Here is a 25326-nt window from a genome sequence, read left to right as displayed (position 1 = left end):
AGCTTTTGGTTTTTTTCAGAAATTGGGTTTGTATGTTTCCTTGGTGGTATTAGACATTTGTCATTCCTTGCAATAGAACAATGTAAATAATTTTAAACCTGTATTCAACTGTACAAATACAACAAATGTAATGTTTCAACTAATTAAACAATTGTTTTTTGTATTGACACTGCTTGAAAAAAATTTGAGGGAACACAAATCACATGATGAACAAGATCTCTTATATTTTACTCATATATAAATTGTGTAATTTGTTGAGAACAAAATGACGTAACAATGGTCAGTGGAATCCAAAATCATCAACCTATTGAGGCCTGGATTTAAAATCAGATTAAAAATTAAAGTAAACAATTTAATCCACAAACTGATTCAATTTGCATGAATATTATCATGGCAACTCATAATGTGACTCATCAGACCAGGCCACCTTCCATTGCTCCATGGTCCAGTTCCGATGCTCACGTGCCCATTGTTGGCGCTTTCGGCGGTGGACAAGGGTCAGCATGGGCACCCTGACTGGTCTGCGGCTATGCAGCCCCATACACAACAAACTGTGATGCACTGTGTGTTCTGACACCTTTCTATCAGAACCAGCATTAACTTCTTCAGCAGTTTGTGCTACAGTAGCTCGTCTGTTGGGTTGGATCACATGGGCCAGCCTTCGCTCCCCACATGCATCAATAAGCCTTGGCCGCCCATGACCCTGAAATGTTCACTTGCTGCCTAATATATCCCACCTACCAACAGGTGCCGTGATAAAGAGATAGTGTTATTCACTTCACCTGTCAGTGGTCATAATGTTATGCCTGGTCGGTGTACATATATGTAATATGCAAATCTTAGCTTGGAATGCATTTATTTATGAGTCAGAATGCAGGATCAGTTGAAAGGGGAACACACAAAACTTGGCAAAGCAGGGACTTGAACTTTTAACTTGTACCAATAAATAACCCAAAACATCAGTTGCAGCAGCCCGACAGAACCTAAAACTATCTGATATTATTATCATATTATTACATTACTTTTGTGAAGGTTGCTTTTGTGCTCTTATTAATCTATTCTTGTTTTTATTGTTTCTTTCCTTTTGATAAACAATTTTCAAGCAAAGTTTCAAGCAGTCCTATAATGCTTAAATTACGTAAACAATCCACAGTTTTTGAATAAATTACTAAACAAATTTACAACCATTCCAGTTAGCATATTCCCTGCAGCCTCACTCTTATCATTGTTAATCTGCTGTGTTGAAGGAGCGTGAGCAAAATGTTCCTCCCAGGCAGCTTCTCAAAACAAGCTATACTGATACAGAACATGAATAAATTACAAGGATAATTAAAGGAAATGTCAACGCGGTGCTGGATGAAGCACTATTAATGATGGCTGGGTTGTGCTAAAGTATCCTGGGCTGGAGTGAGCATGATTAATGTGTGTTTAATGGCGGAGGAAAAGAATACAGTGCCGGCTTTAATAAAGAGGGCTTTCTTTACTGAGGGCTGTCTCTGGAATTGACCCGATCGCAACACCCCGAGGAGTAAAGCTTGACCTTTCTAAAGGTCTAATCTTCTATCTCTGTTAGGAGATTTATTGTGAACAAAAGTAATTGAGAAGTAATATATAAAATGAAAACAGCAATAGTGCTCTGATTTTATTAAATGTTAATCCTCTCTTTAAAATTTTTTTTTGTTTGCAATAAGTGTTATGATGAATTATATTTTGTGTATATATATATATATATATATATATATATATATATATATATATATACACAAAATATAATTCATCATAACACTTATTGCAAACAAAAAAAATTTTTAAAGAGAGGATTAACATTTAATAAAATCAGAGCACTATTGAGCACTATATATATATATATATATATATATATATATATATATATATATATATATATATATATATTCATCTTTTTCCATTAATAGACAGTTAACTGCCTAGAGCCTGAAAAGCAATTTAGAACTCTTTTCCTATTTTTTCCCTTTGTAAAATCTGTTGTATAACACATATTTTTACTACCAATAATATGCCATATACACTGTGTGCGTGAATGAAAACTTACATATATACAACCCCAAATCAGAAAAAGTTGGGACAGTATGAAAATGCAGTGCCTTACATTTACTTGGACATTTATTTGATTGCAGACAGTTTGAACCCAAGATATTTCATGTTTTGTCTGGTCAACTTCATTGTATTTGTTAATATACCTCCATTCCTGCATTTCAGGCCTGCAACATGTTCCAAAGAAAGTTGGGACGGGGGCAGTTTAGGGCTAGTAATGAAGTCGAAAAACTAAATAATGATGTGATTCCAAACAGGTAATAACAACAGGTGATTGTAATCATGGTTTGGTACAAAAGCAGCTTCCAGGAAAGGCTGAGACTTTGATGAGCAAAGATGGCCGGAGGATCTCCAGTTTGTCAACAAATGTGTGAGAAAATGATTTAAATGTTTACAAACAATGTACCTCAAAGAAAGATTGGAAGGGATTTGCATATTTCTCCTCTACAGTGCATAATATCATTAAACAATTCAAGGAATTGGAAGGAATTTCAGTGCGTAAAGGCCAAGGGCGCAAGCTTAAGCTGAATGCCCGTGATCTTCAATCCCTCAGATGGCACTGCATCAAGAACTGCCACTCAACAATAGCTGATATAACCACATGGGTGAGGGATTACTTTGGCAAACCTTTGTCAAGCACTACAATACTTATGTTACATGCACAAATGCCACTTAAAACTTTACTGTGCAAAAATAAAAAGCCTTATGTTAACCATGTCCAGAAGCTGTGTCGACTTCTCTGGGCTCGGAGGCATCTAGGATGGACCATCACACAGTGGAAACGTGTATTGTGGTCAGATGAGTCAGCATACCAGGTCTTTCTTTTTTTTTTTTTTTTAAAAGGACGCCGTGTGCTACGGACCGAAGACAAAAAGGACCATCCAGACTGTTATCAGCAACAAGTCCAAAAACCAGGGTCTGTCATGGTATGGGGCTGTGTCAGTGCCCTTGGCAAAGGTCATAAAACTTCTGTAATGGCAGCATTAATGCAGAAAAGTACATTGAGATCTTAGAGCAACATATGCTGCCTTCAAGACGTCATCTTTTCCAGGGACGTCCATGCATTTCTCAACAAGACAATGCAAAACCACATGCTGCACACATTACAAAGGAATGGCTGCAGAAGAAGAGGGTACGGGTACTGTTAGACTTGCACTATCTTCTTTTTTCATGTGCAGTGTGTGTTAATCTTTCTCTAGTCTTTTCTCATCTATATTGTCATGTAAATTGTAAAAAATACAATGGCTTTAGAAGCTTCTGATAGACTAATTGACATTATTTTAGTTAATTGGGGGTGTACCTCTTGCAGTATTTTAAGGCCTACATGCCTCTCTCTGCCTGACAGCTTGGGAAAATAATAAGGACTCAGCCAGACACAAAAAAAACAATTGTGAACCTTTATAAGTCTGGTGCATCCTTGGGAGCAATTTTCAAATTTCAAAGGTACCATGGTCATCTGTTCAAATGATAAAACAATAGATATTTGGCCATAATGACTATTGTTAGGTGGCATGGTGGCTCAGTGGGTAGCACTGTTGCCTCACAGCAAGAAGGTCCCGGGTTTGATCCCCAGGTGGGTTGGTTTGGGTCCTTTCTGTGTGCAAAGTCCAGTCCAAAGACATGCAGTTAGGTTAATTGGAGATACTAAATTGTTCATGACTGTGTTTGACATTAAACTTGTGAACTAATCTTGTGCAACCAGTAACTACCTGTCCTGTCATGAATGTAACCAAAGTGTAAAACATGACGTTAAAATCCTAATAAATAAATAAATGTATGATCATCATTGTATATGGAGAAAGGTGGAGGCTTGCTGCGGGTGGGACTGGTGCACTTCACAAAATAGATGGCATTATGAGAAAAGAAACAGGGCAACAAAGTAAAGTTAATAGAAAGGTCATTACAAAGCCCTGACCTCAATACCAAATAATGGGCAGAACTGAAAAAGCATGTGTAAGCAGGGAGGCCTACAAACCTGACTTAGTTACACCCGTTCTGCCAGGAGGAATGGGCCAGAATTCAAGCAATTTGCAAGCTGTGGCCGAGTGGTTAAGGTACTGGAATAGTAATCAGAAGGTCGCTGGTTCAAGCCCCACCACTGCTAGGTTGCTGCAGTTGGGCCCTTGAGCAAGGCCCTTAACCCTCAATTGCTCAGACTGTATACTGTAACTGTAATATAAGTCGCTTTAGACAAAGGCGTCTGCTGAGTGTCGAAAATGTAAAAAATGTAAAATGTAAACATTGTGGATTGATACCCGAAATGTTTGACCAAAGTTAAACAATTTAAAGCCAGTGCTACCAAATAATAACTGTGTGTATGTAAGCTTCTGAGCCACTGGAAATGTCATGAAAAAGAATAACAGATTAAATAAATAATTCTCTGGTATTATTCTGACATTTTTATATTCTTAAAATTTAGCAGTGATCCTAACTGACCTACTAGAAGGAATGTGTAGTATGATTAAATTTCAGGAATTTTAATGAATTAAATGAATTTGGCTAAGACCTTACTTGTAGGTGTCCACAATTAGGTGCTTATTGAGTAGTTTACGTGAACAAGTGGAAGATCTTACAGAGAGTAAACAGAGATAAGGATTAAACCCATGTTGCATGTTGTGTGGCCCACACCACCTAATGCATCACTGTTCCTCCTATATTACTATTTTGCCTCTTAGTTATGTAGTAAAGCTTAAGCTGTAGTAATTTATTGTACAGCAATTTTTTTTTTATATGAAAATGTGTTTAAGAACGCGTTAGGTTGATCTTTATCTCAGTAACCTTTATAGTTATATGTTGCAAAATCAGGCAGGTTAAAAAATCCTTTTCTCAAAATGTTAATGTCATATTGCACAACCAATTAAATAATCCTAACTGACCTACTAGAAAGAATGTGTACTATGATTTCAGGAAGAAAAAAAAACTAAACCTGAGTTTAAATGAATTTGGCTAACGGGTGTGTAAACGTAAGACTTCAACTGTAGGTGTCCACAATTAAGTGATTATTGAGTAGTTTACGTGTTTCTGCTCTTCGCTCTACACTGTTTCTGCTCTTTGCTCTACTGGAAATGTGATGAAGAAAATAAAAGATGAAATAAATCATTCTCTGGTATAATTCTGACATTTCACATTTTTAAAATAAAGCAGTGATCCTAACTGACCTACTAGAAGGAATATGTACTACAAAAAAAACTGAGTTTAAATGAATTTTGCTAAGGGGTGTGTAAACTTAAGACTTCAACTGTATGTGTCCAAAATTAGGTGCTTATTGAGTAGTTTAAGTGTTTCTGTTCTTCGCTCTACAATGTGTCTGCTCTTTGCTCTACTGGAAATGTAATAAAGAAAGTAAAAGATGAAATAAATAATTCTCTGGTATTATTCTACAACGGCATATTAGGGCCACTGTAAAAATAAAAAAATTGTAAGTTTCGATTTTGAGATTAAACCTCCTCGTGTTAAAATAAGGGATGTTCATGATTTGGTCAAGTTATACTTTCATTTCGGTTTCCCCATTAAAGAAATCCCCAATCTCCTGTAACATCAGCACCAGTTTGTTATTAGCATAAGGATGCTGAAACGGCATTGCAATGAAACGTGTTTATTTAAAAGAAAGGCAGACTCTTTGTTAAAGCGGAACTTGCAGGTAGTTGCAGTCTACAAGGCTATCGGTGGTTACATCTCCGTGCTATTAGAAGAGGGTTTGTAGTATTACAGGAGACAATGAGAATGCTAATCAAAATTATCGATACAGAGGGAGTGCAACTCCGGTGTGCTCTGCATCTGCATCATCACCAGTATTTCAACCAAGCCCCAATGCCTTATGGCATATAGACTCGTATGATAAACAACATATGGCATCGCTATAAATGCATTTACAGGTTTAGTCGTCATGTCATGTGGATGGAAGCATACAATAGAAACAACGACTCAAAAAAAAGTAATCACCACAGTAACACTCATTATAGGCTGCATTCAGCGCTTGCGTGCCAATCCAGGTACTGAGACCTGTGCCTGACAAGCCTATGACAGCTGCACACCCTTTGGCCATAATATTTTGACTTTATTCTCGAAATCATTTCGACTTTATTCTTAAAATAATTTCGACTTTATTCTCGAGATAATTTTGACTTCATTTTCGAAATAATTTCGACTTTATTTTTAAAATAATTCTGGCTTTATACTAAAAATTATTTTGACTTTATTCTTAAAATAATTTCGACTCTATTCTCAAAATCATTTTGACTTTTTTTCTCAAAATCATTTTGACTTTATTCTTAAAATAATGTTGGCTTTATTCTCAAAATCATTTCAACTTAATTCTTAAAATAATTTTGGCTTTATTCTCAAAATAATTTCAACTTAATTCTTAAAATAATTTTGGCTTTATTCTCAAAATCATTTCAACTTAATTCTTAAAATAATTTTGGCTTTATTCTCAAAATCATTTCAACTTCATTCTTAAAATAATTTTGGCTTTATTCTCAAAATCATTTCAACTTAATTCTTAAAATAATTTTGGCTTTATTCTCAAAATCATTTCAACTTTATTCTTAAAATAATTTTGGCTTTATTCTCAAAATCATTTTGACTTTATTCTCGAAATAATTTTGGCTTAATTTTTAAAATCATTTTGGCTTTATTCTTAAAATCATTTTTACTTTATTCTTAAAATCATTTTGACTTCATTCTTAAAATCATTTCAACTCTATTCTCGAAATCATTTTGACTTTATTTTTGAAATCATTTCGACTTTATTCTCGAAATGTAAACTTATACGACTTTATTCTTGAAATCAAAATTTAAAAGTATGTATTTATTTTACAGTGGTACTAATATGGCGTCGTAATTCTGACATTTCACATTCTTAAAAATTTAGCAGTGATCCTAACTGACCTACTACAATGAATGTGTACTACGATTACATTCGGGAATTGTAAAAGAACAGAGTTGAAATGAACTTGTCTAAGGGGTGTGTATACTTAAGACTTTAGCTGTAGGTGTCCACAATTAAGTGTTTATTGAGTAGTTGACATGTTTCATTGCCAGAACACCATCTCATTAACAGCTGTGTGGTGACGTTGTGTACTGCTGCGGGCAGGTGGTGGCGCTCGTGCACGCTGCTGTTTCTATAGAGCAGCACGCGAACGTTTTCACGCCGTTTTGCCACCTCGCGCTCATTTGCTGCTCTGGAGCCTCAATGAATGTACGCGCGGAATGACAATAAGGACACGGAGATTCTCCCGTTTTTCTCTATTTCCGTGCCTGAGAAACTGCTGAGAAATTTTGGAGCCCTTCATTTCTAATTTCGGACCCGTGGAAACGTTAAAAAGAGGAAAGAAATCGAGGGGGAAAGAGAGGGAATGAAATAGGCGCTTTTAGAGCATCCTCAGAGCTGGTGTACCTGGCGCGCGGATGCAGAGGTGAAGACGCCTCGGTCGCTTTTCTTCTCCGTGTGAAAGCTGAACTGCTCTGAGGAAAAAAAACAACAGAATTCAGCATGTTTGCCTCACCCGCCGACTTCCCACCGCGGAGTACAGCCAGCTGAAGAGGAACCTTTTTAAAGAAGGACGCGTGAAGTACGTTTTCTTATATTTCCTTCTTATTTACGTTATAACGGTCTGTGAGGGTTTTTACTTGAATGCGTTAGTATGGAATAATAATAGCGCGTCCCATGCGCGCGCGTGCGTGTGTGTGTTGTGCGTTTTGATGTGCTGACTGACAGGTTTGTGTGTGTGTGTGTGTGTTGTGCGTTTTGATGTGCTTGCTGACTGACAGGTGTGTGTTGTGCGTTTTGATGCTGCTGAATGACAGGTTTGTGTGTGTGTGTGTGTGTGTGTGTGTGTCATCGCATATATGACCAAAAGGACTTATGATTGAACCAGGGCCAGGCAGGAATACACACTTGAATACACAGGACATCAGTTTAATGCACGGCAACACACACTTATGTACACACGTAGTGGAGGAATTAGATTAGCCAATCCACCTTCTGTATGTTCTTGTGAGGTAGTAGTAGAGCAGAGTACCAAAATCAAAACCAATGAGAGAACATGTGAAAGATCTTACAGAGAGTAAACAGAGATAAGGATTAAATCCATGTTGCATGTTGTGTGGTACCCACACCATCTACTGCACCACTGTTCCACCTATTTTACTATACTTTTTTGTCTAGTAATATTAGTAATATGTAGTAAATAAATAAGCTGTAACAATGTATTTTACAGCTTCTTTTAATATGAATGCATTTTTTATGCATTAGGTTGAGCTTTATCTCAGTAAACCTTATAGTTATATGTTGCAAAATCTCTTTTTCTCTAAATTCTGATGTCATATTGCTCAACCAATCAAAAAAGATTTGTATTTTGACTTTTAAATCAAAATCTTAAGCAGGGTATTGCATCATAAAGACCAAAAGTGGCATTTGCTGTGTAGTAAAATTCTCTGTAACCCCTACTGGAACGTTGGGAAAAGTAAGTTTTATACTGGTTGCACAGTATTTCACAGTGCTCAGACCCTATCACTATTTAAAACAGCTGACATTCATCCTTAAATTTTAAATGAATCATATCCTAGTTAAACATAAATCATAAACATCTGCAAACTGTGTTGTCCTTTTCTTTACAATTTACAATTTAAACTAGAACTTAAACTTGATCATGTAATAAGCAAATCTGGGAACATATATGAGCAGTAGTCATATTATCTGGGTGGTTTGTGTTTTATTAGGAATCTTTTTGTTGTAGTAAAATGATCAATTATTATTTACAAAAATGCACATCTTACCTTTAAAAAGTATTGATATATAAAGAGAAGACAATTTACAGTGATATTTACATGTTGTACTAAAGCTGCAATACATGTTGTTATGTTAAAAATCGAAGATGCATTAAATAATTTCTCAGGGTCCTTATTATAGTTTGTATAAAAATGGTGGTCTAATAGTAGTAGTCTAAAGCATCATGGTACACACAGGGCATGCAATGTTGTAAAAAGTAAGTTTTATACTGGTAACTTAAAGTATTTCACAGTGCTCAGACCCCATCACTATTTTAAAAAGCTGACATGCATCCTTGGATTTTATATTGATCATATTCTAGTTAAACATAAATCATAAACATCTGCAAACTGTCTTTTTCTTACAATTTAAACTAGAACTTAAACTTGATCATGTAATAAGCAAGTACAGGAGCATATATGAGCAATGTATATTATTACATTGCAAAGCCTGATGTCTTCTCGTGGTAAAACTGATTGTTTTTTAATGTAGTAATTTAAGCAGTTTTAAAAGCTATTAAACAAGCTATTTGTGTTTAGATAGATAGCTTTTTGTGTTTTAATAGGAATCTTTTTGTTATAGTAAAATGATCAATTAATAATAAGAAAAAAACACTTATTATGCTTAAAAAGATATTGATATATAAAGAGAAGACAATTTACAGTGATATTTACATTTGCATTAAAGTACTGTACATATTCATTTATTAATAATTAAAGATTCATTATAATTTATCAGGGTCTTTATTAGAGTGGTCTAATAGTAGAAGTATTGTGAGGTAGGACTGCTGCAGGTACACATAGGGCAAGTATTTCACAGTGCTCAGACTCCATCACTATTTAAAACAGCTGACATTCATCCTTGAATTTTACATTAATCATATTCCAGTTAAATCATAAACATCTGCAAACTGTGTTGTCTTTTTCTTACAATTTAAACTAGAACTCACATTTGATCATGTAATAAGCAAATACAGGAACATAAATGAGCTCTAGTCATATTATCTGGGTGGTGAAACTGATTGTCATGTTTAAAATTAATTTAGGCAATTTTAAAAGCTATCAAACAAATATCAGTACATAGCTTTTTGTGTTTAGATAGATTTTTTGTGTTTTATTAGGAATCTTTTTGTTGTAATAAAATAATAAATTAATACTAACAAATGTACACATCTTGTAAGATAGTATTGTGAGGTAGGGCTGCTGCAGGTACACATAGGGCATGTAATGTTGGAAAAAGTAAGTTAAAGTATTTCACAGTGCTCAGAGTCTATCACTTTAAAACAGCTGACATTCATCCTTGAATTTTATATTAATTATATCCAGGATAAACATAAATACATCTGCAAACTGTGGTGTCTTTTCCTTACAATTGAAACTAAAACTCACATTTGATAATATATTTTTGACATTTTGTAATATAAGCAAATACAGGAGCAAATACAGGAGCATACATAAGTAGCGGTCTAACTAATACATTACAAAGCCTGAAGCTTTCTGGGTGGGAAAACTGATTGTGTTTTTATTTAGTCAATTAGGCAACTTTAAAAGCTATCAAACAAATATCAATACATAATGTTTTGTGTTTAGATAGGTAGCTTTTTGTGTTTTATTAGGAATATTTTTGTTATAATAAAATGATAAATTAATATAAAAAAATATGGACATCTTACCTTTAGGGAAGATTCATTATTATAATTCATCAGGATCCTTATTAGAGTTAGTAAAATAGCAGTTTAATAGTAGTAGTCTAAAGTACTGTGAGGTAGGGCTGCTGCAGGTACACATAGGGCATGCAATGTTGGAATGGTAACTTAAGTATATCACAGTGCTCAGACTGCTGACATTCATCTTTAAATTTTAAATTAATTATATCCTAGTTAAACATAAATCATAAACATCTGCAAACTGTGTTGTCTTTTCCTTACAATTTAAACTAGAACTTAAACTTCATGTAATATAAGTAAATACAGAAGCATAAATGAGCAGTAGTGATATTGTTACATTGCAAAGCCTGATGCTTTCTATTAATACATAGTGTTTTGTGTTTAGCTGTTTGTGTTTTATTAGGAATCTTCCTTCCGAAGTCAAATTATGGCGATATTTACATGTTGTATTAAAGCTGCAATACATACTCTTATGTTAATAATTAAAGATTCATTGTTATAATTTATCAGGGTCCTTATTATAGTTTGTAAAAAATAGTGGTTTAATAGTAGTAGTATAAAGTATTGTGAGGTAGGACTGCTGCAGGTACACATAGGGCATGGAATGTTGGAAAAGTAAGTTTTATACTGGTAACTTAAGTATTTCACAGTTCCCCGACCCCATCACTATTTAAAACAGCTGACATTCATCCTTGAATTCTAAATTAATCATATCCTAGCTAAACATAAATCATAAACATCTGCAAACTGTGCACTCACATTGTGAACTCACATTTGATCATGTAACTTAAGCAAATACAGAACATAAATGAGCAGTAGTGATATTGTTACATTGCAACGCCTGATGCTTTCTATCAATACATAACGTTTTGTGTTTAGATAGATAGCCATTTGTGTTTTATTAGAAATCTTTTTGTTGTAATAAAATAATAAACTAATATTAACAAAAATGCACATCTTGATATGTAAAGAGAAGTCAAATTACGGCTATATTCACATGTTGTATTAAAGCTGCAATACTTGCCTTATTGTTAATAAGTATAGATTCATTAATATAATTTATCAGTTTGTATAAAAAATAGTGCTGCTGCAGGTAACCCTGGAAACTGTCAAACGTGAAGTCTATATACAATGGATTCAGAGAGTGTTCAGACCTTTTGACATTTGCACATGTACACTTTAAGGTGTTACAGATTTAATTGTAAACGGATATAATTGCATCCATCAGCAATGGAAAAGTCTTGGCAGAACCTTGAAGCTTTCTAAGAATTGGTCATCAGTGCAAGAAAGGCTCTTGTCAGGAAGGTAAAAGAACCCAGTAGCCACGCCAAAGGAGCTGTAAAAGCCCTGTGCAAATGCTGGAGATGCTATTGGATGACATTTAGAGTGGCCACTGCTAAGTAAAGAAAAAGAACTCTGGCAATGTAAGGAAAAATAATTTCTGGTGGTTGAATTTGAAAGTGCTAGAAGAGAGAACCCATCCGACCTTACCTCCCTCAGACACAGCCAATGCTTTGCAATATGGAGAGTCATGCATGCCCTATGTGAATTCTCCACCGCTCATGCCGGCAACTTAACAGCACACAAAGTTTGAATTTTGAAGTGCTGTGAGGAGAAAACCCATCTGAACATACCTCCCTCAGACACAGCCAATGCTTTGCAGTATGGAGAGTCATGCATGCTCTATGTGAGTTCTCCACCACTTATGCTGACATCTTAACGGCACACAAATGTTGAATTTTGAAGCGGCTATAAGGGGAAAACCCATCCGACCTAACCTCCCTCAGACACAGCCAATGCTTTGCAGTACGGAGAGTCATGCATGCTCTATGTGAATTCTCCACCGCTCATGCCAACAACTTACCGGCACACAAAGGTTAAATTTTGAAGCGCTGTGGGGGGAAACCCATCCGACCTTACCTCCCTCAGACACAGCCAATGCTTTGCACTACAGAGAGTCATGCATGCCTTATGTGAATTCTCCACCGCTCATGGTGACAACTTAACAGCACACAAAGGTTGAATTTTGTAGCGGCTATGAGGGAAAAATCCGACCTTACCTCCCTCAGACACAGCCAGTTTTGCCATGGGGATGTCGTGCCGGATTGGTGGTGAGCTAGCTTATTAGGCTGCTGTGCCACTCGAGCACCCACTCATTGGTTTTATTTTCTTTCCTACATCTTGTTAAATGTATGGAATGTCACACTTAACACAGATAAGTGTTACATTGTGTTTACCATAAGCATTATTTTTTATTAATTACGTCCAGGTTTAAAATACCACTGTCAACTGTGTCTACACCTCTTTATTTCACACAAAAAAGTTAAAAAAAAAATTAAACACAAGTAACATAGTGAATATTTCTTATTTAAACATTTTTTAACTTTGTCCACACAGATTTGGTAGCATTTTTGGTGTCATATTTCATATTATGGAAATGTCCTCAAGTACCGTGATATTTTTGCCATAATCTTACACCCTTAGTGAGTGATCAAGCTGAGATCATGTTCTGCTTAAGTATTCCAAGAGCAAGCTCTCCACTTCCTGTAAAAATGCCACGCTGGATTGTGCTTCTGAATTTTTAATAGAAACATATGGTTTCTGATTTCGCATGAATTATTTACCTGAAGAGTTCGTTACATACAAAGACCTCTCGGCAGCTGATCAAAAATGTTGATTGCTTCTCAGCCGGACTTATGTTTGCGTTGGTGAATTGATCCGATATCATAACCCAGGACAGATTTTATTTCAGAAACTCAGGCTTGTGTCTCCCTCACCTGTCTGCTTAATTTTAGCTCTAGAATCAACATTATAATTATCATAATACTGGTTGCTCTTGAACAAATCTTGCAATCATTAAATGTGCCAGATGTTCAATATGACACATCTGCCATACACAGAATAAATGGATTTCAAAAGTATTTGCCATATGGAGCATCCACTCTTGAGTGCTGTTGTCTGAGCTGTTTTTAACCTTTTTTAACTTCCAAGAATATGTTAATTGTTAAAATACCATCTAAATAAACATTGGATTTCATTGCAATTTGCCGGGCGTAAAGGTTGTTGTATTTTACAGGTAGTGATCATGCTTTCAAGGCACTGATAAACAACCAATGGGAATGGGACCTTGAATTTTAATGAAATTAGAGAAGCATTCTGAGCCTTTTTCCTGACATAATGAGTGTCTATTACCCTAGGCTGAAAGAAGCATGTGTAATAAAGAAAACATTTTAATTAAGGGTGGAAGTATCAGATTGGCTATAGATTACAACCAGCTGATCTTTAGACCAGCCAATACTTCTTCAATTATGTCAATATTGAAGGCATAGTGTGCTGCCCAAAATCAACTACAACAGCAGAGGTAAATATCCACCTTCACAAACTCTTATATCGTTTATTTGATAATTATTTTTTTTTTACATTTACCTTTAGCTCTCCCTTTAACAAATAAAATGACGTTTGCTGTCTCCCAGTCATCTTTGATGAAGTGCACAGTTTTGTCGCCATACTGATTTATGACTCCACTGTACAACTTGATCACAGGTCTGTAGTAAAAAAGAAAAAAAAGAACATGACTTTATACATCTACACCTCCAGCTTGCTTCGGTGTTGTTGGTATAACGTTGGTTTAGCAACTGACCTGATTTATTATTGTTCTCGAAGCCATTGTTTTAATTATTGCTTTGAAAGGTTATTTCTTGACTGTCTATAGAGGAATCATGTCCTCGCATTGGTGGATTATTATTGCGTTAGTAATGTCGCTCAACAAACCGCACAGTATATAGTGGTTTACACTGTGTCAGAAATAAAAAAAAAATTCTAAACTGCCGGCACGGCTCATTTTTTTGGCAGGTTCTTCCGGTGCATTGTTGGTCTCCCTCTCTGTTTATTTTTTCCCCACCATATCGAGGAAGCCTCTCTCATCTGTTAACACTGGCTAACTAGTGAGCTGTACCTAATCTGCACAACGCTCCATAGCTCTTTTAGCAGCGAACAATATTATATGATTTGCGTCCTTTTGAAGCCCACAGCTGTTGTATTAACTGTATGTAACTGTACTGGTATGGCGGTATATGAAAAATCCATACCGTACGAGGAATCAAAGCCGGTATACCGAATGTACTGTCATACCGCCCAGCACTATTCTTGACCATTACAATTGTTTTAGCAACAGTGAATTTTGAGCCTTGATTTGTCAGTCAGCTTATGTTAAGTAATCAGTAAATTACAGTAGATTTTTACACACAACAAAGATAACACATATAATGCTAGGAGAGCACAATTAATATTATAATAAAATCTAGGGCTGGCACCGATCCGATACTCTGTATCGGTTTCGGTCCGATATTGGCCCAAATCGCTGGATCGGATATCGGAAGGAAAAAAAAGTGTAATCCTATCCGATACTGTTGCTTAATGTAAATAACACTTCATGTAAATAACACTTCATGTAAATAAGGCCATTGTTTGTGTGTAAAGCAAATAACACACAAAGATACGTTCCAACACAGTGCCGTTTATAGCCACTCACTCTTGATGACATCATTAACATGTGCCACTGATGTACAACTCATCTCTGATCTACTTCAACTTTTAGCATTTTAAAAAATCATATACTACTGCCACATCTAAAACACTGTTTAAACACAATAAAAATCGCTTCATAAATGTTAAATCGCTCACCTGAGATAAAGTAAATCTATCCTGTCCTGGCTTGGAGATCTCTCACATCCTCAACGATTAATCAATTAGTTTTATGAAATAAAACAAACTACACCAGCAGGGTTTTTAATAATCTAAAAATGTGACAGAACATTAACGGAAATTTCCATCGCGTTTGATTGACATCCACATCTTCCACTTGTAGACAGTTTTGTTAAACAAGCCAAAAATGCTGCTAAATGTTGTCTGTGTAAAAGTTACAATAAAAACAGCAGTTTTGCATAAGTGTGATGTTGTAGGTTCTGTATTTATTCCTTTAGAATATTTGTTTCACAGTCTGAGCATTGTTCTTTAGATAGCTAATTTAACCATGGTGCATTGAGACATGTATTATTAATGCTTAGTTGTTTGAGAGGAGAAATGACGGTATTGGATTGGTATCGGTATCAGCACATACTCAATTTGCAGTATCGGTATCAGACATAAAAAAAGTGGTATTGAGCCAGCCCTAATAAAATCATATAGTATCTTAAAGCAAATTCACACAAAAACAAACGTTCACATCAGAAAGTAGTGCTGTATGAAGTAGTTCATACAGTTGGCAGTTGGCATTAAATAGTGGAGAAGAATATTTAAAACAGGGTTTGTTATCCATCTAATGCTAGCGGAGTTAAGAGAACAACAACTGTTAGTCAAACACCTGCTTCCAGTTGCCGAGGCATAGATGAGGGGTTATCTAACACTTTTTTGTCATATGTTGTCATTATAAAATAATGATCATTGTTGGCTAAGAATACATTGATCCTACGCACCACTCTCCCAGACTGTTGTCATGTTTTGCTGGGCATGGTAAGGTGGCTAATGATCTGTGTTTCTAGCGATTATAAATATCGCTCCATTACTACGGGCGGTCACCGTAACTTCAGTACAGTGAAACCATCATTTGTTACACTTTAATGATTTTAGAACCAAGACTGTTTCCATTATTTTTTCTTGTTATCATTTTTGCAACATTTACACAGTAAAATCTGCTACATCTGACACTAACCTCACAGCTGTTTAAGTCAGAACGTAAAATGTGTTGCTTTTGTGGCTGGAATAATTTATTTTTAAGACCATCCTCAGCTGCAGAGGTGCACAGTGCTTTTATGCCATCTGTGAAACTTAGTTTAAAACAATGCTTAGAGATGAATGGTAATATGTGGAACCTGCTTTTTAGGGAATACTATTAAAACTTTTCTTTTAGCTATGCTATGACAAATGTGTCACAAACACAATAATTCTGGATTTTCTTCTATCTTTCTTCTAAAAATGTGATTTGTCTTTTTTAAATGTTATTTAATTGATATAAATGCAAGCATCTACAGAGTTATATAATGTCTGTTTTTCGAAGTTGAGCCCATGTTGTTGTAGCATGATCTGAGGGCCCAAAGGTCATGTATGAAAACAGTGGTTTCTGACCTTGTGCTAAACAGAATTGCCCAAAATCTCAAGGTTTGGGTGCTTTTATATGACAAGCAGCAAAACCGCAGTTTTTCTATGGAACTGCACTTCCTTCTTTTAAAGTTCACCTGATTAAATTTTGAGACAGTTTGCCCCTGATGTTTTCAGAGTGCCTTTAATGACACAAACTGTTTGATATGACTAGGGCTGGCTCGATACCACTTTTTTATGTCCGATACCGATACTGCAAATGAAGTATCTGCTGATACCGATACCAATCCGATACCGTCATTTCTCCTCTCAAACAACTAAGCATTAATAATACATGTCTCAATGCACCATGGTTAAACTAGCTATCTAAAGAACAATGCTCAGACTGTGAAACAAATATTCTAAAGGAGTAAATACAGAACCTACAACATCACACTTATGCAAAACTGCGGTTTTTTATTGTAACTTTTACACACAGAACATTTAGCAGCATTTTTGGCTTTTTTAAAATAAAAAATTCAGTTAAAATAAAATGTAAAGTGCAACTGTATCTGTATTTAACAATTATAATTATAATGAAATTATAATTTCAATATAAAATTCGAGATCTGTCAACTCTCAAGTCTACACCTTGAAGAGGCAGCAAAAAAAAATTATAAAATAAATAATCAAAAAAATATTATTTATAAACAATAAAAATAAAACAATTAAATAATAAAAAATAAACAAATGTATCTATCTTGTCCCATCTTGGAGATCTCTCACATCCTCAACGAAATTTAATCCATTAGTGTTATAAAATAAAACAAACTACACCGTTTCCCGTTTAGCCACAGATGTCCTCTTCACAATCCAGGAGGGTTTTTTAATAAGCACGCCTTGGTTTTTAATCATCTAAAAACATGACAGAACGGAAAATTTCAACCAAACTCTTTGTCAATTCTAATTGGTCCATCGCGTTTGATTGACATCCACATCTTCCAATTGTAGACACAAATAGAACGACATGCCGTAAAACAGTGGTTTTAGATGTGGCAGTAGTAGATAATTTTTTTAAATGCTAAGAGTTTAAGTAGATCAGTGTGTTTTAATTTCTAAATGACCTTATTTACATTAAATGTTATTTACATTAAGTGTTATTTACATAAAGCAACAGTATCGGATCGGATTACAATTTTTTTTCCTTCCGATATCCGATCCAGTGATTTGGGCCAATATCAGACCGATACCGATACAGAGTATCGGATCGGTGCCAGCCCGAGCTATGACATGGTAAAAGCGGCTCAGTACAAAAAACTCTTAATGTGAAAAATAAAGCTTAACGTGGCTTGTTGTACTAAAACAACGAACGAGGAATTTCAACAGTAAAAAAATACCTACAACTAGGGATGTCCCGATCACGTTTTTTTGTTCCCGATCCCGATCTTTAATTTTGATTCTCAAACCGATACTTGTATTTTCTAGATATTGTCTAGATAAGAACTAGATAACACTGTTTACACAGTGCACACTTCAAGTACATTACAGTTATTCAAATTAATTCAATGTACATGTTTAACAACTGAATAGCTCTGCAGTGCTGTAGGGAAAAAATTGCCTGCATCCAAGCTATTGCTTAATGTTCTTTTACAAAATAAAAGTAAACAAACCTAGTGCAGCATTGTAGTAAAAATGAAGTGAGATAATTACAGTTTCACTTTGAACTTTATATTCAAAGAACATAATTGTGTTTAATGCAGTGATACACTAAAAATGAACAAAAATCTCCACTCACAAGTGGTGTAGCAGCTTAACTTGAATATAAAAAAAACAAATAAGTTACTTAACAGCATTACAGTAAAACCTGAATACCAAAATAAAATGGAAAGTCACTCTTTTGTTATGAAGGAAAGCCAGTTCTTAAAGTGCTTGTATTGTGACAATGGTTTGATGGACGGGTCTACGCAAAGTGAGTGTGTTTTGACCCTTTGGGGCTTCCATAGTGCATGGGATAGCGTGCTCGGCTCTGGCTGTCCGCTATTCGGAACAGAAGAAGTTAATAAAGTGTTTTGCTCCCGACAATTGGTGAATATACCGTGTATTTTATTTCTTTATTAAGCGAGTGCATCACTACGACGCTCGGTTACATAACTAAGCCAATCAGAGAGCTTGATACTGAGATGTCGTTCAGTCTTGTAACACGTAAACTTGTAAAAGCTGTATGTTATGGTCCTGAAGTTTTCATACTCGGATTAAAAGTTATTGTTTTGTAAACCGGAGTGATCCTCGACTCACACACCATATAAATAGTAAAATTCTACAGTAATGAATGCAGCTCTGCTCCTATCGCCTCGTGAAACGCTCGCATTACAGACATTACACCGCTGTTGGACAGCGGACATGCTGACGTAAAACAAAAGATCGGGTTATGATCGGCATTAGTAAAGCCGATTTCCGATCAGTTAAAAATTCCTTGATCGGCCCCGATCCCGATCTGTGAGATCGGATCGGGACATCCCTACCTACAGCCTGTAAGAACCGAAAGAAATGTAGTGTTCTTATGTCAACTTTTAGTACATTAACCACATTAAGCTTTTTTTACAGGAAGCTTTTTCGACCCTCACGAGAAGCTGATTCTCAGCACCCGAGCTGCATAACACAAGTAAAACCACCACACAGTGAAGTAAATACAGCTAAACATAGATATATGTGGATGCTTTTAGAGTGGATTTGATGGTTATTTCAGACAAATAGATGTTCATGTTCGTGAAACAGTGTAGTGATGTGAGCACAGCGGCAATTTGGGTTGAGGGTCGCGGTGAGAGAAGCACAAAACGCTTCTCATGAATGCAACAATGGCGACAAACACGAGGAACGGAGTCGCCTTCTACGTCCTCTTATCAACAGTTAATAATTCGATGATGACGCGTGCTTGGCTGCCAAAAACTGGTGGGCCAATTCTCTAAAAACACCAAGGTTCAAAGAAACCCAAACAGAACCAGTTCAAGAACCAGAGTTCTTTTGGTGGAAAAGCGCTAAAAAATTTGCAGAATGTGGTGAGCCATGGTTCATCTTTGCATGTTAAGACAATAATATTTCTTATTGTTAAGTTAGCTTCAATATTCTATACACTATTTTGTGTGTGTGTGAGTGTGTGTGTGTGTGTGTGTGTGTGTGTGTATTTATAAACTCAAACCCAATTCCAGAAAAGTTTGGACATTTTGTAAAATGTAAAGCTTCATTGTAGTTTGTAAATATATAAAAAATATTTTAAATTTGATGCCTTCAACACACTTCAAAAAAGTTGGGACAAGAGGGATATTCCGCTAGCACACCAGCATTGAGATTCTGAGCACCCTAGTTCGAATATCGTCTTTGCTACCAGCCACTGTGTCTGCTGGGTGGGGAAATGACCGGACCAAGTGGGTGGGGTCTTGAAATTATGTGCAAGGACACTGGTTAGCAGATCGACAGACGTAAAGAAGGAGTCCGCTAGGATTGTGCACGCGTTGGAGGGCACGTGAGCAGCAATGTACCTTCCCCGAACGAAATCAGGGATCCACTGCAGTGGAAGACATATTGACTACGCTAAATCAGGAGAAAAAGGGAGAAAATGCATAAATAAAAAAAATAAAAAATCTTGGGACAGAGAAAGACTAGAGATTCTTTCACAAGTATTCATAAAGGCAGACAGATGATATGATTTTATACAACTGTGGGAATTGGACTAATTGAAACCCCTTAATTTAATGATTAGGAGGTGAGTCCCAATTAATTCTGTCAATTACCAAACTTTAACATCCCCAGGAACTGTTTACACACTCATCACTTTAACCTGTCTATAAGCTCGTCCAATTTGCACTACTGTTTATAATTGCACTGGTCATACCCAAAGACTAATCTGCATTATGTCACTTAATATCGGGACCTCTATTTTTCATATTTTACGACTCAGTGTAAATATATTTTGCGTTTTAGTGTGTTTATTCAATTCTTTTATTTTTCATATATTTTAGGTTTAGTGTTTATTTATTGTTTATTGTTGCACCATGGGTCTGAGAGTAATGCAGTTTTAATCCTCTGTATGTCCTGTACATATTGCAGTATTGACAATAAAACAGACTTTGACTTTTTTGTCCATAGTCAACACCTGGGCATTGTACGGCCCCCGGGCCACATCTGGCTGTCCCCAACTGGCCCGCATGAGGTCAGTGGTAATTGGAAATCAGACGTAAATACGTGTACATCATATGTGCAACACAATGCCACTGTTTTGATTTTATTCCATTGTTTTTAACAAGACATGGACTTCTAAGTATTTATTTACTGAAGTCAGATATAAAGCAGTGTGTTTAGTTTATGAAGAACAGGCCACTGTGTTAAAGGATTACAATTTAAATGCCATTACAGTTCTAAACACACTGAGAAATATAAGAACTTGAACTTGATATACAGTAGAGTGGGCATGGACATCTGAAGCTTTGCTAGCTGAACTGCAAAAGCAACAAGGACTTTTTTATAAAGTAGCAGTCCATAGCAGCTTTGTGATTTAAAAAAAGAATGTAAGAACAAAAGACTGAAAAACAGCAGCTGAGGTAATTAGACTCAAAACAAAAATAGCAATAGCGTAATAGTGTAGTGTAATAGTGTAAAGTTAAACACGTGCACATTTGAAAGTTAATTAAATAGTGATTATAATGTTGATGTTTTTACTCTGTCTGCTTCTCATTTCATTGCCTGATTGTAACATCTATTTTTAACTGTACATTTTACTGCCTTTTTAAAAGAGATAAAATAAGTGTTGAGTGGAATTAAATTCAACCTATTGGTACGGCCCTCCACAACAGTCCCAGTTTCTAATGTGGCCCCTTGCAAAACTTAATTGCCCACTCCTGATATAGTCTGTGTGTGGGGAAGGGGAGTGTATGAATATGCATGTATGTATACCCTGATTAGGCATAACATTTAAACCACCTCCTTGTTTCTACACTCACTGTCCATTTTATCAGCCCCACTTACCATATAGAAGCACTTTGTAGTTCTACAATTACTGACTGTAGTCCATCTGTTTCTTTGCATGCTTTGTTAGCCCCTTTTCATGCTGTTCTTCAATGGTCAGGACTCTCCCAGGACCTCTACAGAGCAGGTATTATTTGGGTGGTGGATTCTCAGCACTGCAGTGACACTGACATGGTGGTGGTGTGTGTTGTGACACCTCACTGTCACTGCTGGACTGAATATCCAGATATCCAGCCAACAGTGCCCCGTGGGCAGCATCCTGTGACCACTGATGAAGGTCTAGAAGATGACCAACTCAAACAGCAGCAATAGATGAGCGATCGTCTCACTGACTTTACATCTACAAGGTGAAGCAACTAGGTAGGAGTGTCTAATAGAGTGGACAGTGAGTAAGTGAGTGGACACGGTATTTAAAAACTCCAGCACCTCTGCTGTGTCTGATCTACTCATACCAGCACAACACACACTAACACACCACCACCATGTCATTGTCACTGCAGTGCTGAGAATCATCCACCACCTAAATAATACCTGCTCTGTGAGAGTCCTGACCATTGAAGAACAGGGTGAAAACAGGCTAAAAAGGTATGTAGAGAAACAGATGGACTACAGTCAGTAATTGTAGAACTACAAAGTGCTTCTATATGGTAAGTGGAGCTGATAAAATGGACAATGTGTGTAGAAACGAGGAGGTGGTTTTAATGTTATGGCTGATCGGTGTAGATTTGCCCACAAACCACTTCAGCTTTTCAGAAACAAAAAGCCATCTTTACGTTAAGCCTAAACTGATATGTCACTATTAAATCAGGTTGTCATCTGTTTTATATAAATTGCCTGTGGGCAACGCGCGAAGAAGAGAGCCAAAGATGATTTGTGAGAAGCCCTTTGTGAATTCCCTTCTCAGAACAACATTTTTGTGTGCTGTTTTGATGCCATGCTCTGGTAGCCGTAGAACCCACATTCTGGGTTGACAGATATATATAGAGAGAAAGGCTGCTACGTTGTTATTAATGGTTCTGTGTCATAGCAGAGCTGAAAGTCTCAGTCATTACGCCCAGGGATTTATTCCAATAGCCCCACCACAACTATTACTCATAGTCACTGAGTGGTCATCAGCAAATAGCTCTATTCATGTAAGGCTTTTCGCAGATGGGGTCAGGCTTTTTGAAGTGCTATTGCTGAGCTTATATCCGCGGCAATAACTATTGGCAATGTGATATGGAATCACGCTCAAACACCATTTGTTGCCGCATTAAATAAAAATGTATTGCTCATTTCAGCCAAGTTTATTGTATCGAGCCAATAAATAAACAAAAGAATACAATTTGTTCTAACTGAATTGCTCTTGCAGTTTATTAATTAGGTAATTCAGAGTTTATTAAAAGTGTTTAACACAGTTTTCCAGGATTATTGCCCAGGTTTATTTTAGCTAAAGAATCTGCTGTTTTTAATAAGCATTTTCTTATTTTTGCATACTTTATGCTGTCACTACTAAGGCTGATTCGATTACTAAAAATCATCGATGCAAGCGTCGTTTAATCCATACAAATATACACCGATCAGCCATAACATTAAAACTACCTCCTTCTTTCTACACTCACTGTCCATTTTATCAGCTCCACTTACCATATAGAAGCACTTTGTAGTTCTACAATTACTGACTGTAGTCCATCTGTTTTTCTGCAGGCTTTGTTAGCCCCCTTTTATGCTGTTCTTCAATGATCAGGACCCCACAGGACCACTACAGAGCAGGTATTATTTGGGTGGTGGATCATTCTCAGCACTGCAGTGACACTGACATGGTGGTGGTGTGTTAGTGTGTGTTGTGCTGGTATGAGTGGATCAGACACAGCAATGCTGATGGAGTTTTTAAACACCTCACTGTCACTGCTGGACTGAAGATAGTCCACCAACCAAAAACATACAGCCAACAGCGCCCCGTGGGCAGCGTCCTGTGACCACTGATGAAGGTCTAGAAGATGACCAACTCAAAAAGCAGCAATAGATGAGCGATCGTCTCTGACTGTACATCTACAAGTTGAACCGACTAGGTAGGAGTGTTTAATAGAGTGGACAGTGAGTGGACGCGGTATTTAAAAACTCCAGCTACGCTGCTGTGTCTGATCCACTCATACCAGAACAACACACACTAACACACCACCACCACGTCATTGTCACTGCAGGGCTGAGAATGATCCACCACCTAAATAATACCTGCTCTGTGGTGGTCCTGTGGGGGTTTGGATTACAAAAATAATTGATAGCTACAGCCCTAGTCACTACCATAACTCATTAGATGTGCATTATGCCAAGCTGACAACATGACATCAGTTTATTTGATCATTTTATAGCTCACAATCACATTTTGTTCACACTATACGACTGTCAAGGTGTTTAGATCGCTGTACAGTTCACACCACACATCTTGATCTCTTAATCGGGATTCATTTAAGTCATTTTGGTTTTCACACCACACGACTGATCGGCGATAGGGGGTCACACACTACACGATCTGTCACCAGGAAAAATCTCAGACGAGTCTATCTGGTTTTATCACAAAAACATACGCAAGTATTGACAAGGGGTTTAATGATACCATGTCCAAAAATGCACGTCAACAAGAAGCGAGCGATCAGAGTTGTTTGTGCGCTGATATGCAGCATAAAAGCAAAGAGGAAAGAGAAATGAATTTGGCTGAAGTGGATTTTGGCTACGCAGCCAGCAAGTCTATTCTGTTCTGCAGAGAGTGTTGGGAGTCTAATAAATATTTTTTTGCAATGCATCGTTGGTATTATGGTTTGGCGTGGACGATAAGTCACAAATACTGTAAAGCTTGTGTGTGCCGATGTATTCTGATAGAAACTATATTACGCCCCTCTTCCACACATTTACATCTCCTCCCCCGGGTTTTCCTTCTGTATTTTGCGTTCACATCAATCACAACCTGATCGCAACACCTTTCACACTAAATTTTAAATCACACTGATTTTGAGTTGCCGACTCTGTGAGTCTGTGAGTGATCGGCGAGTCGCTCGGATCGAGTCATTGAACAGTTCAAACATAGCGATCGAGAGCCATATTTTGAGACCCGATCGAATGCCGATTTGCCTCCGAGCTGCCACACACTGTTAGCCCGGACTTTATATCAAACATTTTTAGTACAACATACATAAATTATGTATGTTGTTTTTTTTGCTCTACTATAAAATGCAGAGTACATTGTACTCATTTGAGTACACATCTAAATGTGCTAAAAGATTTAAGTTTACTAAACAAAAAAAATTACTTTTCAATCAGATTAACTTAAAAAAGTTAAGTTAAGGTAATTAAACAGAAAAACACCCACCATTTACATGTAAGTCCGCCTTTATTCAGCTTGCTGTTGGTGAATCAGGCAAAAATGATTTTCTTGTGTTCGGGTAGCCATTTGTTTTAACTTTTGTAACCTGTTGTTGCAAATTGCTTTTTACTTTTCATTTAAGGCTTTTTGCAAAAGTAAACTTGTCTTTCTCAAATGTCTTTTGTGAAGTGGAACCTTTGTTAAACTAAGTCGAACATTTTCTTCCTCATTATGCTATTTTTGAGTAGCATGTACACCAGTCTGATGGGGCTTTTTCATCTTCCGTCTAATTTTGGTAAGTGTTGTACTTTACTTAACAATTTTGTTTAAAATAAATGATCTTAATGTTGACACTAAATAAATAATCAAACAGCGCTGCTT

General features: G+C 36.4%; 1 protein-coding gene across 1 annotated transcript in view; it reads left to right on the top strand.

The window, feature by feature from the left end:
* Positions 1-7352: 7352 nt before the first annotated feature.
* cntn3a.2 (contactin 3a, tandem duplicate 2) overlaps positions 7353-25326 on the top strand; it is a 183314-nt gene continuing 165340 nt past the window's right edge. Inside the window, exon 1 of the mRNA XM_063015224.1 lies at positions 7353-7646. The gene's annotated coding sequence lies outside the window, so the exon portion shown is untranslated. The remainder of the gene's footprint in view (positions 7647-25326) is intronic.

This window comes from Trichomycterus rosablanca, chromosome 19 (assembly GCF_030014385.1).
Source record: "Trichomycterus rosablanca isolate fTriRos1 chromosome 19, fTriRos1.hap1, whole genome shotgun sequence".
Lineage (NCBI taxonomy): Eukaryota > Metazoa > Chordata > Actinopteri > Siluriformes > Trichomycteridae > Trichomycterus > Trichomycterus rosablanca.
The sequence above is the reverse complement of the archived record's forward strand: the minus strand, read 5'-3'. Positions and strand labels throughout refer to the sequence as shown.